The following is a 16043-nucleotide window of genomic DNA, read 5'->3' as shown; positions in this document are numbered from 1 at the left end:
TTAGGGCAAGAGCCAGAAGTCATTTCAGATTTGGGTGAGTCTTCAGACTGGGCTGTATCATTTCGGGTCCAAGTGAGGTGTGACCCTCCTGCGGGAAAGTGCCCGGTGTCATCAAAAACACAGTGGAGCCCTTGGGATTTGTTGGAGAGGTCAGCCCAGGATCCCACGGTGACCAGCCCGTCCTTGCAGGGCCCGCGGGGAGGACTTGAACAAGATCTGAAGGTTCTTCAGAGGGAGAGACGCGATCAAACCCAATCAGGGCATAAGTAAAAACACACACGGTTCCATAAAGTGGCCTGGGAAAGACGCCACGTTAATAAAAGGAAAAATGCAGAGGAATGTGTGAGGAGGGAGCCACTGAGAACACGCAAGCGCCTATAAACTCTGCTCTGCAAACCCTACCCCTCATCTCTCCTCCAACTTGTTTTTCATTTAGACTCAAGACAAGCCCTAAAGAAACCCCTGTTTGTGGAGGCAGCAGAGGGTGGAGCTGGACACCTGGCTTGTGTCTCGCCTTTGCTGGTCCTCTGTGTGCCCCCTGACTAGCCTCTTCCCTTCCACACGTCCCAGGGGCCAGCTGCCCTGAGTAACATTCCCTCCAGGATGCCGTAGGAGCACGGCCGTCTTGGCAGGCCAGGGTGCTTCGTGTGAGGAAGAGGGTTAGCATGAATGGGGTGCAGGAAGGCCATTGTTTCCATGCTGGTGCATTCTGAAACACTATTTATGTCAAAAGAGTCATTTTCGCCTTCATCTCCCCAAATTGGCCTTGGGAACCAGCCAGTCTGTGGGCAGCCAGCCAAAACCTCGTCATATTTCCAGGCCCCAACCCAACAGGAAATGGGCTTGAACGGTAGTCAGAGGGTAGCTCTCAGGTGGAACTTCCTGAGGGTCAATAGTCAGAAATGCGAACACCGACGACAGTTCAGAGGGGAAGGAGGAGAACTGGTCTGTACTCCAGAGGGGCTCCCGGTTTATGAGTGGGTGGGAAAGACACTGACATGAGCATGAAAACAAAACTGAGAGAAGATACCGCGAAGCTGAGTGCATTGGCAAAAATTATCAAGTAAGCACTTAGTGTTGAGGAAGCAGCAGAGAAAGAACCATGGGAATGAACAGACTAGCTAGAGTCTCCTGGTATCACTCACAGCAGTTCTGGGGAGAAGATAAGTCTTACACTGGAGACCTGAAGCCCAGAGAAGGACTAGGGGTGTTGTGGAAATGGGGGCAGGTGGGCATGCTTGGGGGACAGCATTTGCCGCGCGCGGTAATGAAGGGGCAGAGCTGAGCTCGGGAGACAGGCAGGAGGCCACGTCTTGCCGACGTGGAGGGTTGAACTAGTGTCAGTAGCACAGGTAGTTTGTGCAAATAGTTTGACTATGGGGAGGGTGGTTGTCAGTGATTAAATTCTGAAAGAGTGACCTAGGAGGCCACAAAAGCATCCAAAGATTCCTGGAAACTGAGCCGCGCTTCTGCCTCTGTGCCTGGAGGAAGAGACCCAGGCGCACTTGACCCTGGGAGCCCCTTCCGGCCTAGGAAGTTCGTCTCCTTGCTCTGTGATGATGATGAAGCTCTTCAGTGCTCCAACCCCAACTTCTGGGGTTGTGACTGGACACAGAGCTGGGCAGATTGTCTTTGCTTAGGAATCTCTGCGGGGACCCAAGGAGCAGGAAGCAGCTGAGATGCCTCCAGTTAACACTGCAACCCGAGTACCCTCTAAAGGAGGCTCAGCCGGAGCCCTGACAGACTCTGCATTGTTCAGCCGGACAGCTGTGGGCAGCTGCGGGGCTCCCGGGGCTCCCCAAGCATGGGGACTGGGATGGCCTTCATCGCAAGCTCACAGACATCCTGTGAGATCAGTGGAGTGCCAGCCTGTCTAGCGTGGTACCTGGGTTGGGCAGTAATCATGGGTCAATGACAATCAAGGACAGAGACCTTTAAGAGCTTGTCTTCTAACCTGAAAGAGATCATGTTGATGTCCTGGAAGGCTGGAAAAAGGAGCCGAGAATGGAGGGACCAGCTGGGGTGGAGTGGGGGCAGCATCCTCCTGGGGTCTTCGGAGCAGCTGGCTAAGTTCTCCCTACTCCCAGCCCAACTCCAGATGGCAACAGGCTGAGTCATTTTCCCAGTGACTTGGGAAATTGTCTCTCCCCAAGGGGGAGGCCAACCTGAAACTGAGTCAAAGAACATACAGTTTCAGAGCAAGAAGTGACCTCAAAGAGCATCCAATTTGTGACTTTCACATTATAATACCTAGAAAAGTGAGGCAACCCGCTCGAAGTCACACCCCTCATTAGTGTCAGTGGCAGAACTTCGAACCCGGGTCTCTAGGTTTGAAGGCCAGGGATCAGGCCAATGCTACTTGGGATGAAGCCACTCGATCCAGCTTCCTAGAGGCTGGCACAGGCCAAGATTAAGGTGAAAGGGACAGGAATTGGGCAATACAGTGTGTCCATTTCAACATAAAGTGATCAACGCACAAATGAGATGCAAAATTAGAGGTGAATGAGCATTACAGATGGGGGTGGGGCAAGGTGAGCCCAGCAGTGGGAAGAGCACGGGGCTCTGAGTCAACAGAGCGTGGTTTAGCTTCCTAGTCTTGTCCACTATTTAACTGGGAAAACATGACAGTCTTTCTGAGCCACAATTCATTCATATGTTAAATGGAGCTATAAATACTGCAGGATTCTTGTGAGAAATAGCATATATGAATGTACCTAGCGTACGGGAATGGGTTAGGTTGGGAGAGGTATCGTTGGGATTCTCCCAGTTCTTGGAGCTTCTCAGCAGAAGAGGCAAATCCAATCATTGACAAGGGTTTCTGCTTCCTCTGGGACATGTCCAGGTTCAGCCACAGGAGCTGAATTAGGGCAAAATTCAAGGCCTGGGTGGGAGTTCAGCTACACAGTGAGGAGCCTTCAGAATGAGGGCTTCCAATCTCTGGTTTCTGCCCCAAGAGTCCTGGCCTCCCCTGAGAGGGTGCCTCTTGCAGAGCAATGAAGCCTGATACCTCTCCACCTGAACAGGGTCCCTCTCGGCTGTCTGGAGGGGAAGAGTGGAGTCAGGAGGAGAGAAGAGGAAAGGGGGGCTGCCAGCCATGAGGCCACATGCTTCAGCCGAAGCCACTTGGAGCCGCTTGGACAAAGGGACCCACAGCATCCTCTCTAGCGGACCTGATGGTACCACTCTCCTGACTTTTTTAGCAGCCTTGGGCGGGAAGTTATGGCTCAGGAATTAAACTAGGGGAGCAGCATGGGGTACCTAGAAGGGGAAGGGTTTGGAGAAGGGAGGGTCTTGTTGTGGTCCAGACCAGAGCAGCAGCTTTTCATAGGTGAAAGTCCTGCTGTTCAGGCTGAGGTCACTCCTGGCACGAGCTCCCCACTCATTGCAGACGTCTGCAGGTCTGTTTTAATATCTGCAGTAACTGCATTCCTAAGCAGGGTGGGTAAGAGGCTTCTGGACAAGACTGCTTTCCATCAGAAATTATTCAGTTCACCAGGGTCAGATATTTTAGAGAGAGCTGGATTGTTTTTTGTTTTTGTTTTTTAAGGAAGAAAATAAAAATTCAGAGAGAATGACTAAACGCAGGAACTAGAAGCAGGGAAAGGTCCCGAGGACTGGAGAACGGAAGAGGGACCTCGGGTCATAGGTGAGGGAGAGAAAGGAACAAAAGATATAGGTAGCAGGTCTGGGGAAGAGCCCACTTTTTGGGTCTAGCCCAGCCAGACCTTTCTCAGATCCTGATGAGTTTACCTGTAACCGTCATTCCTTCATCCACCCACTCAGCCCACACTTGCTGCTACTCTGTGCCAACTGCTGTGCTAGAAACGCAAAGAAATCATATTAGTTATTTATTTCTGTGCAACAAATTACCATAAAACTCAGTGGCTTAAAACAATACCCGTTATCTCATGGTTTGTGTGGGCTAGGAGTCTGAGCACAGCTTTGACCAGGGCTGGAGTCTCGTCTGAAGGCTCAGCTGGGGAAGGATCCCTTTCCAAGCTCACGTGATAGCAGGCAGAATTCAGTTCATCGAGGGTTGTTGGATTGAGGGCCTCAGCTGCCAGCTTATCCTCAGCCAGAGGCTGCTCTCAGCCCTCGCCTTAGGGCTTCTCCAGCAGCGCACAAGCTGGAAGCAACAGAGCTGCCTAGCAAGTCGGAAGTCACAACTTCACGTAACCTAATGATAGAAGTGACGTTGCCTCACCTTTGCCATATGGTATTGGTTAGAAGCAAGTTACAGGGCCCTCCCAGGCTCAAGGGAGGGGATTACACAGGGCTGTGAATACCAGGACACAGGAATTGTCCAGGACCATCTGAGAGTCTGCCTGACACCGAAGTCCAATGGTTTCCTGCCCTCAGGCAACTCAGAGTCAACAATAATGACAGTTATTAACAGTAATGGCAAATGTAGTGTACTTATATGAACTTATAGTGTGCCAGGAACTGTGCTAGGTTCTTTTATATATGTTTGCTTTTCATCCCTATTTAGGAGGTACAATTACTCTCTTCTCTCTAGGTTAGGGAACAGAGCCTCAGAGAGCTCACAGCAGGGAGAGATCTAGGAGGTTTTGGACTCGAATTTGTCAGACTTCAAAGCCTTTGCTCCTATCCCGTCATTCCCTGTCTCCCGGATGAAGGGCAATATCTAATATGGGCAGGGCTAGACCGGCCCCTGTATTTGGGACACCGGGCAGGGCTTTCAGAGATGGGGACACAGGAGCACAGCTCCAACAGCAGTGGGACCCTAGAGGGAGTCCAGGGGGTGGAAAAGACATGATCCTTTGCTCTTGCGGAGCCCTTGAGGCTCAAGTGGGGAACAGGACCCAGGAGCAGACCCAGGGCACTTGCTGGGAGCCGTAGCCTGTGCAGACGAAGCAGCTGTTGGAAGGAGCTCTGAGGAGACTGGAAGCTGGGGGCTGTTTAGATTAGTTTTCTAATTGGTTGAGTGTTAGCAAAGCCTCTTGTGTATACAATGGGAATCGTTCATCTTGTCTATTTGTACATCCACTCATGTTCTGTCACTCCCTGATCTGCTCAGCTGTCTGCCTCTTACGGTCAGTTTTAGCCCAAGAGAGGGTTCAAGTCCACAGGACGGGATGCTTTCTACCCGGCCCGCAGCAGAGGAAGGCAGTGGGAGGAAGGGCAGCGGGAGGAAGCGGATTCCAGAACACCCCACTCGCATCCCTGCCCTTGTCCCTGCCTGCGTGTCCCCAGCTAGTCCCCCTTCCTGCAGGGCTCATCGTCCCCACACCCATTTCAGTCATCGTAACCCATACATTTGTAGTAAGTGGCCTTACACATGTCACCTGGTAGCTTCACAACAAACCTGGAAGCTAGGCTTTGTTTTTGCAAATAGGAAACCCAAGAGAGAGGTCAGATGACTCGCTGGTGTCACCCATACAGCTATTAAGTGGTTGACCCAAGCCTTGAACTTAGGTCCCACACTCTTATTTTCTTACACGGTCTGTCAGTCCGCCTCACCCCACACACCACATCCATCGTGCAATTTTCTTGCTCAAGAAACCATAAAGGGTCCCCTTGGCTGACTGTATCAGTCCATCCACGTGCTTTTGCCCACCTTCCAAGGCCCTCTAGTACTTGCCCAGCCCCCGCTCCCCCTATGAACCTAGCTTAACTTTATCACGGGCTTCTGTGGGACTGAGCCTGGGTTCCCTGACTCCCTGAAACATCTCCTTCTCGAATCAGATTGGCATCTTTAGATAAGGGACCAAGGTAGCAACTTCTCCCACCATCCTCCAGACCCAGGCACAAATTGAGTATTTACGCCTTAATCAAGGAGGGAAAGATGACCACACCGCTGAGAAGATGGCTAAGGATATGAGGGCCTCTTTCTGAGGCAGAAATGAGCCAGCTGCCTGTGTGGGCGCCTGCCTAGGTCATTACAGTAAGTCCCCTACAGATGAACCTTCAAGTTGCGAACTTTCAAAGATGCGAACATGCGTTCCATCGACAACAGGCGTGAGTGACATTGTAGCTTGTCCTCCATCTCCTATTGCTGACGATCCTTCAGCTCTACCGCCTCTCGCCTCCTCTCCCTCCTCCAGTCAGTAACTCTTCTTGCCTGTTCACTCGATGCCAGCCCCTGGCTGCCAGCTGTTGTACTGTACTACTGTACTTTTCAAGGTACTGTACTGTAAGGTTAAAAGTGTTTGGGACTTCCCTGGCGGTCCAGTGGTTAAGACTCCGCACTTCCAGTGCAGGGGGCATGGGTTTGATCCCTGGTTGGTGAACAAAGGTTCCACATGCCACACGGTGTGGCAAAAAAAAAAAAAAAGTTTTCTTTATTTTTTGTGTTTTTTATGTTATTATTTGTGTGAAAAGTATTATAAACCTATTATAGTACAGTACTATATAGCCGATTGTGTCAGTTGGGTACCTAGGCTAAATTTGTTGGACTTACGGGCGTGCTCTTGGAACGGAGCTCATTCTCATGCAGGGGACCCATTGTATTCACTCTCCTCCCAGGTCTCTCTTAGCCACTTCCTTCCCTGGAGCCCTGTCTTAGGCCTCTAGGTGTCTGTTAACGATTTTCTGTCACACATGTACTTAAACACACATATTTAGGGGGGAGAGGTGAGGGAGGAGGAGCTCTTTACATATGGTGATGCTCGTGTCAGACCCTGGGCAGTGTTGGCAAGGGGATGGTCCATTCCTCAATAACACGCAACCAGACTTGTTTCTTGGGAATATCATTCAGAGAATTAGAAAAAGAGGACTATACGAATGAGATAAACAGTCAGTTAGTGAGGTGTTGGCTTCCTCGATCACTACGTCTTATATATAACTATATATACTATATAACTTATAACGATACGATGCATGGCTAGAGCTACTACTGATTAAGCGCTTTCTAAGGGCCAGACATTTTACTACTAATGCTCTACAAAAAGGATTGTATTTAGTCTTCAAAACCATTCAGTAAAGTAGCAATACAGAGCGTCAACTTTCATCCCTGTTGGAAATTGATGCTCACAGAGGTGAGGTAGATCGTTCGAGATGACACAGGAAGAGTCAGGATTTGAACCCAGGCTGCCTGACCCCCAAACCTTTGCCCTTAATCTCTGATGCCAGTGGATGGCCTCTGAGCAGTTTTTTTTTAATTTTTTTTTTCTGAGAGGGACTCAGTAATATGCCTGTTTCTCCTCTGTGGCTGGGACTTGGTAAGAGGGAGAGAGAAGGTTGGGGTTCCTCCTTCTTTTCTAAGAAGGGCCCAGGGTCTGGGTTTCTTCCCCGCCTAGCACAGCCTTCTGCTTTGCAACTTCGTCGAAGTGGGCAGCTGGCAGGAGAGCTGCATTTTTTAGGTCCCAGGCTGCCTTCTTATCTCAGGGAGCCTTGATTTACGCTCCTCTATCTTATCTCAGTTCAGGGCCCTGGTGATGGATTTCACCTCTGGCATTTGGAGAGTCGCTCCTTGCCAAGAGCACTCCCCTGTAGACAGATGGAGAAGGAGACAGCTCTGGGCTCCGCACTCTGGGATCCACCCTTACCTCCCCCGGCTCAAGCGGAGAGAGGGGGGTGTTGCTCTTTCTGATTGGAGAGGGTGAGGTGGGACTCGGAGGCTCTGCCTGGGCTTCACTGGTGGTGCAGTGGTTGGGAGTCTGCCTGCCAATGCAGGGGACACGGGTTCATGCCCCGGTCCGGGAAGATCCCACATGCCACGGAGTGGCTGGGCCCGTGAGCCATGGCCGCTGAGCCTGTGCGTCCGGAGCCTGTGCTCCGCAACGGGGGAGGCCACAACAGTGAGAGGCCCGCGTACCGCAAAAAAAAAAAAAAAGAAGAAGAAGAAAACTGCCTTTCCTCACCCAGGACTGTCCTTCCTTGAGATGTGTTAGGGGAACAGGAGGGGAAAAATAATAGTAATATCAATGCGGTACTTTCCTTTTTGTTATGATTGTTCATATGTCTTTCCAAATTTAATCTTCACAACAACTAAATACATCAGCTTTTGTATTCCCCTTTTACAGATAAGGAAACGAAGGCTCAGTGGACTAGAGTCACACAGACAATTAGTGAAGAGTTGGGTGTCCAACACGTGTCTTCTGACTTTAAATCCTGTGTCTTCCATGACACACCAAGGAGGAAGAGTTTTCTCTTTGGGGGAATGCATCTCCCACATGCCTTCTCTTCATTTTTACATCTTCAAAACAGAATTGTGGCTTAGATCAGGGCGGCCCATTCCTTTGCAATGCTGGACTCGAGTGAGGGAGTGTGGCCAGCAGGAAGGGGTGCTGTGTTGAGAGAGGGTCTGAGTGTCTAAGTTGGGCAGACGTGAGGTGGAAAGTCACTCTGAGAAGGAAGAAGGTGGATGTCAACCCCTTTTCGTGCCTGGGAGGGAATCAACAGTGAGCTTCTCAAAAAAAAGCCTTGAAACCCTTCAGAAGGCATCATGCCGGGGGTGGCACACCGCCATAGAGGCCAGGGCTCAGGAGAAAGGAGTGTAGCATTAGTGAGGTTCCCTGTGTGCCAGGCACGGGGCTGGGGAACTTACTTGTTTGATTTGATTTGCGTAACAGTCTTATAAGGTGGGTTTCATGATCCTTGGTTCAGAAGAAGCCGAGGTTCAAAAAGGTTAGATAATTTGCTTACGGGCTAGTAGCTGGTGAAAGGTAGAGCTATGATTCAAATCCAGGATCTCTGACTCCAAATCCATTAGAAAACTAGAAACCTCTCTTTCTCCTATATCCTGAAGTGTGGGGAAGTGGGATTTCTCTCCTCCGGAACCAGAAGAGCCCCTTACAGATGGCAGCCTAACCAGGTAACCTCTACTTCCTAACCCACCCTGTGCACCTCCTGAAGATTTAGGGGGAGAAAATACTGACAGGGCGAGTTCAGGTTATTTGTAGAAAGAAGCCCAGATGCCCCCTTGCTGGCCGAGTGTAAGTCTGTAAGGACAGCAACTATGCCTTATTCATCTTCGTGTTCCTGGGGCTTAATGCTGTGCTTGGCAAACAGTAGGGGCTCCATAAATGCAGGCTGACTTGGACTTTTAAGTCTTGGGGCTCGAAACTATAGAAGCTATATTGGCAGACTGGCCCAAAGTACATGAATTCATGGAGCAGAACTCAGGGAAAACTACGGAAGGGACAGGATTTTTGAAGGAAACAGGAATTGGGCAGTTAGCGGGGAGGCTTGAAGTCAGCTGTTGCACAAAGTACATCTTTCCTGGGGTTGAGGAGACCTGGGTTCCAGTCCCGGCTCTGTCACTCAGCAGCCGAGGGACCTCGGGCAATTGGCTTCCTCTCCGCGAGCCTGTTTGCTCCTTTGTAAAGTGAAGGGTTGGACCAGTGTTCTAAGATGCCTTTCAACTCTAACACGGCAAGACTTTTGAATCATTACCCCCCACACACCCACTCCAACAGGTTCCAGGGGAAGACCGTGAAAGTCGCCTCTCAAACAGAAAAGTTTCACCTCCAACCAGGATGAGTGAGGCGCCGTCCTCCCGGAAAGGCAAGAATAGACTAGACGGCATTAGTCAGATATTTTCAAGTCTGGGGGTGTGGCTGCTTTTAGGGCGGATGGGCCCCTTTCCTAAGGCTCATCTCTATAGACAAGGGGACTCAGCCTTCAGTGCCACCAGAGGAGCCACAGGCTTCCCCAAGGTCAGTTCACCCCAGAGGAGGATGGAGAGCAGGAAACCACCGAGCTTGGGGTGATTCCCAGCTACCCAGTGTGCTGGCCATCTTCCACCCAGGCCTCACCTGCACAGCTAACTGTTACGTCTTCCTCGGTAATTTAGCACTTTCAGACAGTTATGGTTAGATTCTGTTTATTTTTCTAAACCTCACAAAAGCCCCTTAATACAGCAAGGGAGTGAGCCGAGAAGGAGAGGGGGCGGGGGAGTTTTTCTAGAAATATAAACTCAAGGTTCAAACGCTCTTCCCCATCTGTAGGACAGCTGTTGTGGCACCCCGTCCATCCTGAGAGCTCCGGCATCCCATTTCCAGGATCTCTTGCTGGCTCCCCTCCCACCATCATTCCTTTCAGGGAATGTGGCTTTGAGATCAAGCCCCGGAGAGCTGCCAGCTACTGCCACCTGACACAAAGCCTCACCGCCCTTGCCTAAGTCTTTTCCCTCTCCATCCTCACTAGGGGGTCAAGAATGGGGATGTTTATTCCTTGAGGTAAGAGCAGCGGACATGAGGGCTAGAAAAAGAGACTTCTCCGTTACATGGCTGAGTAGGAAGAAGTTTGGGGTCCGAGTGGGCCAGCCCCTAACCTAACCTAACCTGGTCTAATTGAGCATAGTCTAACCCTAATCCAGTGCCCCAGGTGGACTCCTTGTTTTCTTCTCCAGGAGGTTGCCATGTGTCAATCGCCCAGCTCTAGCTACAGTGGTGGAGGGAAACTGGTGTCATTGAACTTTTGCTGAATGAATGGATGAATGAACGCATGGATATCTTAGAGAACTGATTGAAGTTTCAGCAAGAGACAGGAAGACAAGGCCAAGACTGTACCTCACCAAACGCCCTCATACCCCTTGGGAAGAAGAAAGATTCGGATGGAAGAGGCAGAAAAGGATGAGTTTAAATTGAGGCGTGAAGGATAGAGAACTGGAGAAGTAAGATCGGAAAGGACCCTAAGGTTTGAATCCATTCCAAACCTTTATTTCTTCAGGGGAAGCACCAAAAGCCCGAAGGGACAGAAACCTTAGTGACCTCCTTAAGGTCACAGAGCCGGACTCTGAGGACTTGCGTCTCTTGATGGTCTTGTCCCTGACAAAACTCTCACTTCATCTTCTCCACACTCACCTCAAACTCGTTGATTCCAGAAAAGCACCTCACCTAACCTGGGATCCTCCTTTTGGGGCTTATTCACCCTAAAGTAGTTTGTACTTACCTTGAGTTTACTGTTCTTGAGCCATTTTGGACAGAAGGATGGGTGAGGGTAGCAGAAGCCAGCCATATGGGGAATCCTTTACCCCAGGCTGGCCCCATGAGAGGTTTCCTAGAAGTTTCCAGTGGTCTGCGCACATGGGAATTTACGCAGTCTTGAACGAAGGTGTTCAGACCTTGTCAGTGTTCAAGGACTGGGACACGGACGTACAATTTACCCCTTCATAATTATATGGGTGTCCCAAACAGCGCCCATCACTCCCAAATCCCAGACTAGGATTTTCTAACCAAGCGTGTCATTAGAAGAAAATGTAATCCACATGTATCTGACTCACTGATCTCTAAGTTATCCTAATGTTTGACTCTGGGAATGGTTTGATATGTAGTCTGCTTTTTTTCAACTCTTGGATTGGTGAGTTGGCCAAAACAAAATAAACAGCTACCCCGAGAGATGGAAGGAAGCTTCAAGTAGAGGCGTGAGCTGCACGCCTACCTGGGGAGCACACCAAAAACCCGGAAACATACCCCAATTCATCTCACCCCCAGCTCCCCTTCTGCTTGTACTTCTGGGATTCTGAGCCCTACTACGGAAGATCACCCAGCCCAGGAGGTGGTGTCACCACAGATTTATGGCATCTGATCTCTGTTGCACCCGAGAGGGTACACAGAGACCCCATCAGGTGTGTCTCCACAGCCATTCCAGACCTTCACCACTCTTGGGGTCTTCTCAAGACCCCAAGCCCTCTTTCTCCACAATTTTCTGTTTTGCAAAGAAAAGGGGAGAGTCCATCCAGACAGTTTCCTCCATGCCTGTCGCTCTCTGCAAACCTGCCTGCCTCCCCACCCCTCCTCCTTACGTAGGATGCTCTGCTAACTGCATCACCTTCAGCTCCTGTCTGCCACGCCTACCTCCTGGCTCCCACACTCAGCAGGTGTTGTCCTCAAGGTCCTCCCTCCCCCACCCCTCCTGCCCCAGTAATTCTCCAAGAAAATCTCAAAGTCTGTTTCCTGGGGAACCTGACCGGAGATAAGAGGGAGTGTTTCAGGCACAGGAAACATGATTGGGATCCTGTTTTTTCATCTGTCCTCTGTCCCATTTCCTCCTCTTTCCCCCCTGAATCTTCAGACTCCACCTCTCCTTAGCGTATATACTTCCTCAAGTCCTTCCCATGTTAAAAAATGAAAATTAAACCTACCTTGTACCCGCAGTCCCTCTCTAGCTATGACGCCACACATCTTCCCTCTTGATCAAGTTTCTCAAAAGAGTGACCTGTCATCGCTTGCTTCACCTTCACCCAGAGTGCACTCCCCCAAGTCACCACCAGTAGGCGCTCCTCAGTCTTTCCCTGACTGGACTTGTCAGTGGTTATTTGATACGGTCGACCTTTCAGTCTTAACGTGCTTTGCTCCTTTGGCTTGTGGGGTACTGCTCTTTCCTGACTCTTTCCACTACTCTGGAGGAATCTGTTTAGTGTCTCTTGTGCCCCCTGTCGCCTTCCCCCCAACTAGATCCATACATGTTGGTGGGGTTTCCATGCCTTCCCTTCTCACTCTACACGCTCCCCACTTCTGGCTAAACTACACCCTCAGGCCCCTGACCCTGCATCTGCACTTCCAGTCAAGGTCTCTCTTCCGAATTCCACCTGAAGTTCTCTGAGATAAAGCAGGACTCCTGAACGGGACTCTCTCTCCCTTTGAATCTGCTCACCTTTCTGCAGACCCCTACCTTGGAGGAGGGTGTCAGCATGTCCCCAGGGCCTCCTCATCTCCAGCATCCAATCAGTCACCCAGTCCTGCCAATTCAGCCTCTTCAGCATCCCTCCCCTCTGCTCTACACCCTGTCCCCACCCCCCTCCCGTCTTAATCCAGCACCAGCTGCTGCTTCTTTTTTTTTTTGTACATGAATGTTCATGGAAGCTTTATTTCTAACAGCCCCAAACTGGGACCATCCCAGACGTCTTTCAACAGGTGAATGGTTAAACAAATTATGGTACACCCATACCAAGGGTAACACATAGAAAGAAACAAACTATTGATACATGCAACAACTTGGATGAATCTCCAAGAAACTATGTTGAGTGAAAAAAGTCAATCCCAAAAGGTCACATGGTGTATGATTCCCTTTATGTAACATTTTTCAAGTAACAAAATTTTAGAAATAGAGGGCAGACTAGCAATTGCCACCGAATAGAAATGAGGACAGGGAAGGGTGGGAAGAAGGTGGGTGTGGTTATAAAAGTACAACAGGAAGGATTCTCATGATTTACCTTCTTTCTAACCTTTAAAAAATAAATAACAAGTTTATTGAGTTATTGATATAATTCACATACCGTACAATTCACCCATTTAAAGTGTATACGAATCAATGGGTTTTAGTATATTCACAAATATTTGCAACCATTCTCACAGTCAATTTTAGAGCATTTTCATTACTCTAAAAAGAAACCCCATAACTACTTAGAGGTCATTCCCTACTTCTCTCCAACTTCCCCCAACAGCCCTAGGCAAACACTAATCTATTTTCTGTCTCTATAGATTTGTCAATTTCGTGTATTTCATATCAATGAAATCATGTAATATGCAGCACTCACTTTTTTTTTTTTTTTTTGCGGTACGCGGGCCTCTCACTGTTGTGGCCTCTCCCGTTGCGGAGCCCAGGCTCCGGACGCGCAGGCTCAGCGGCCATGGCTCACGGGCCCAGCCGCTCTGCGGCATGTGGGATCTTCCCGGACCGGGGCACGAAGCCGCGTCCCCTGCATCGGCAGGCGGACTCCCAACCACTGCACCACCAGGGAAGCCCATGCACTCACTTTTTGATGGCTATTGCTATAGGCTCCCGACTGGTTTCCCCTCGGCCAGTCTCGACTGTGCTCCATCCATACCACAAAGGGCAGCAAGAGAGATATTGTTATGAGACAAATCTTGTCCCTCAGTTCTTCACTTCAACTTCTCCAGTGGCCTCCCATCGCTCTCAGGGTAACATCTCAATTCTTCAGCACAAAAAATCCTGTGGGATCTGGTTTCTGTCAGTCCAGTCCCACTCCTCGTCTTTATGCTACAGCAACACTGAAGTTCATTGTACTAACTCCCAGGACGCAGCGGGTTTCTCATGGCTCTGCATCTTTCCACTTGCTCCTTCCTCTGCCTGCGTTCCCGTTTCTCGGCTTGTCTGCCTGGAAAACGCCTATTCATCTTTCCAGGTGCAACTCATGCGCTTTCCTTCCGGTAGCTTTCCCTGATTTCTTAAGGTGAACTGGAACGCTCTTTCCCTCATCTCCCTCTGCTAAACTTGTACCTGCCCCCATGGGGGTCATGATCTCACTGTAAGTGCCAGTGTGAAGTTGGAGCCTCTGTCTAACCTTTACTTCTAAGCTTCTGGAGAGCAGTGTCCAGATCTTTTCACCTTTGTATCTCTTATACAAGGTGCAGGGTCTGGCCTTATAATAGGCACTTGATAAATATTTAATTGGTAATTATGCCTAGCTTTTGTTAAACACTCTTAATAAGGTCAGGAGGAGTGCTAAGCCCTTTAACACACGTTATGTGATTTAGTTCACACAATTACAATTACCCTGTGAGGTAGGTGTCATTATCCCCCTTTTAAGGATGGGAAAACTGAGGCTTAGAGGGGTCCATCGACTCTCCCAAGCTAGTAAGTGCCTCAGAAGAAGGGTGAACCATGCTCCTAATTGAACGTGCGTGTGTATGCTGCTGCTTGCGGTCCTTCACGCTGATAAACACTCAGTGCAGGGGTTCCGTTGTAGCTCCCAGGAACTGCCTCCCACACTGTCTACCCTGCCCTAGCCCACCAGTGCTTGCACTTAATGGGCCTCTACCTGTTAACTCGGGCCTTGAGGCCAGCACTTGGTGAATACTTCCACATTCCCAGTTCAGCCAGTCTTTTCTCCCAAGTCAAAATCCTTTCTTGCTGCTAGAGTTCCACACCCCTGCCCAGACTCTTTGAGATCTGATGCCCGGTTTCCTGGTCTCCTGGCTAAGAGTTCTGCTTCCTGACTCTTGCAGACTTGTAGCTGGCAACACTCAACGATGCTTGGTTCCCAGACATGTCTGGCCAGTAGGTCTGCCTTGGGCCTTCGGCTCTGGTGTGCACTCCAGGCTAGGCCACACCCCCAGCCCTGATCCGAGCACTTCCCACGTAGACCCAGTGCTCTTAGCATGCCTGCCACCTAATCCAGAGCCTCCTTGCTTTGCTCTGAGTCTCCCTGCCCTGAGTTCAGACCCTCTTGTCTGCTCACACTGACAGCAGCTCAGGGACCAGACAGCCAGAGGAGACAGAGAACAGAGGGAACTCTTGTTCTGTGAGTGCCGATCAGGGACACACTGGGACAGAGGATGGGTGGGTCAACTCTCTCTGGTCCTCGTCCCCCACACCTGCAGTCGGAGAGCTCACACCTGAACTTTGGAGCCACAGGCCCACCTTCCGTGGCTTTCTTATCCCTCCATCGCTGTTTGTTTGTCATTAGGGCAAAGTTACATGGCAAGTACGAGTAACATGCTTCTGACAGCAGGAGTAATATTGTAAACCCAGCTTTGATTGCTATGTTAATGATCACTTGTGTCTGACGATAGCGATTATATTAACGATACGCAATCACTGATGAAGAAAACTTGGACTTTAGAAATACACTGGGGCCAGATTGATCTGAATACTGAAACTACTTTAAATGCTAACGCCTCAATTTTGTTGGTCACTTTTATTATAATGCACTTTCACACATATGATCTTGTTTCAACTCAGTTAATTTTTTTCCTACAATAAAGGGGAATACAGCTTGGATTGAAAACCATATCATCGTCACCCATCACTGTGGATGGCAGCAGAGCGAGTGCCGGAGGCTTAATATACAGCATTTGATTCATCTTTACAGCAATCACCTAAGATGAGAATTTTGGAGACAGAAGAAGTTTGGTAACTTACGTACTGTCCCGCAGCTAATAACAGAAAGGCCGAGGCCTGAAACTAGATCTGCCTGGTGCTAGCGCTTATAGCCCTGTGCTCTGCCCGCCGCCAGGCCTGGTCTCCATCTGTGCGCCTGTGCGCTAGTCCTGCCGTGTGCTCTGGGCTTCAACGCAGGTTAAACACCACCGCCTCCCCACCCCTCAGTTGCCTTGATTTTCTCATGTACTAAACACAAGTCCTGGGACTTCCCTGGTGGTCCAGTGGTTAAG

This window comes from Pseudorca crassidens, chromosome 9, assembly GCF_039906515.1.
Source record: "Pseudorca crassidens isolate mPseCra1 chromosome 9, mPseCra1.hap1, whole genome shotgun sequence".
Lineage (NCBI taxonomy): Eukaryota > Metazoa > Chordata > Mammalia > Artiodactyla > Delphinidae > Pseudorca > Pseudorca crassidens.
This window is presented reverse-complemented; position numbering follows the sequence as displayed.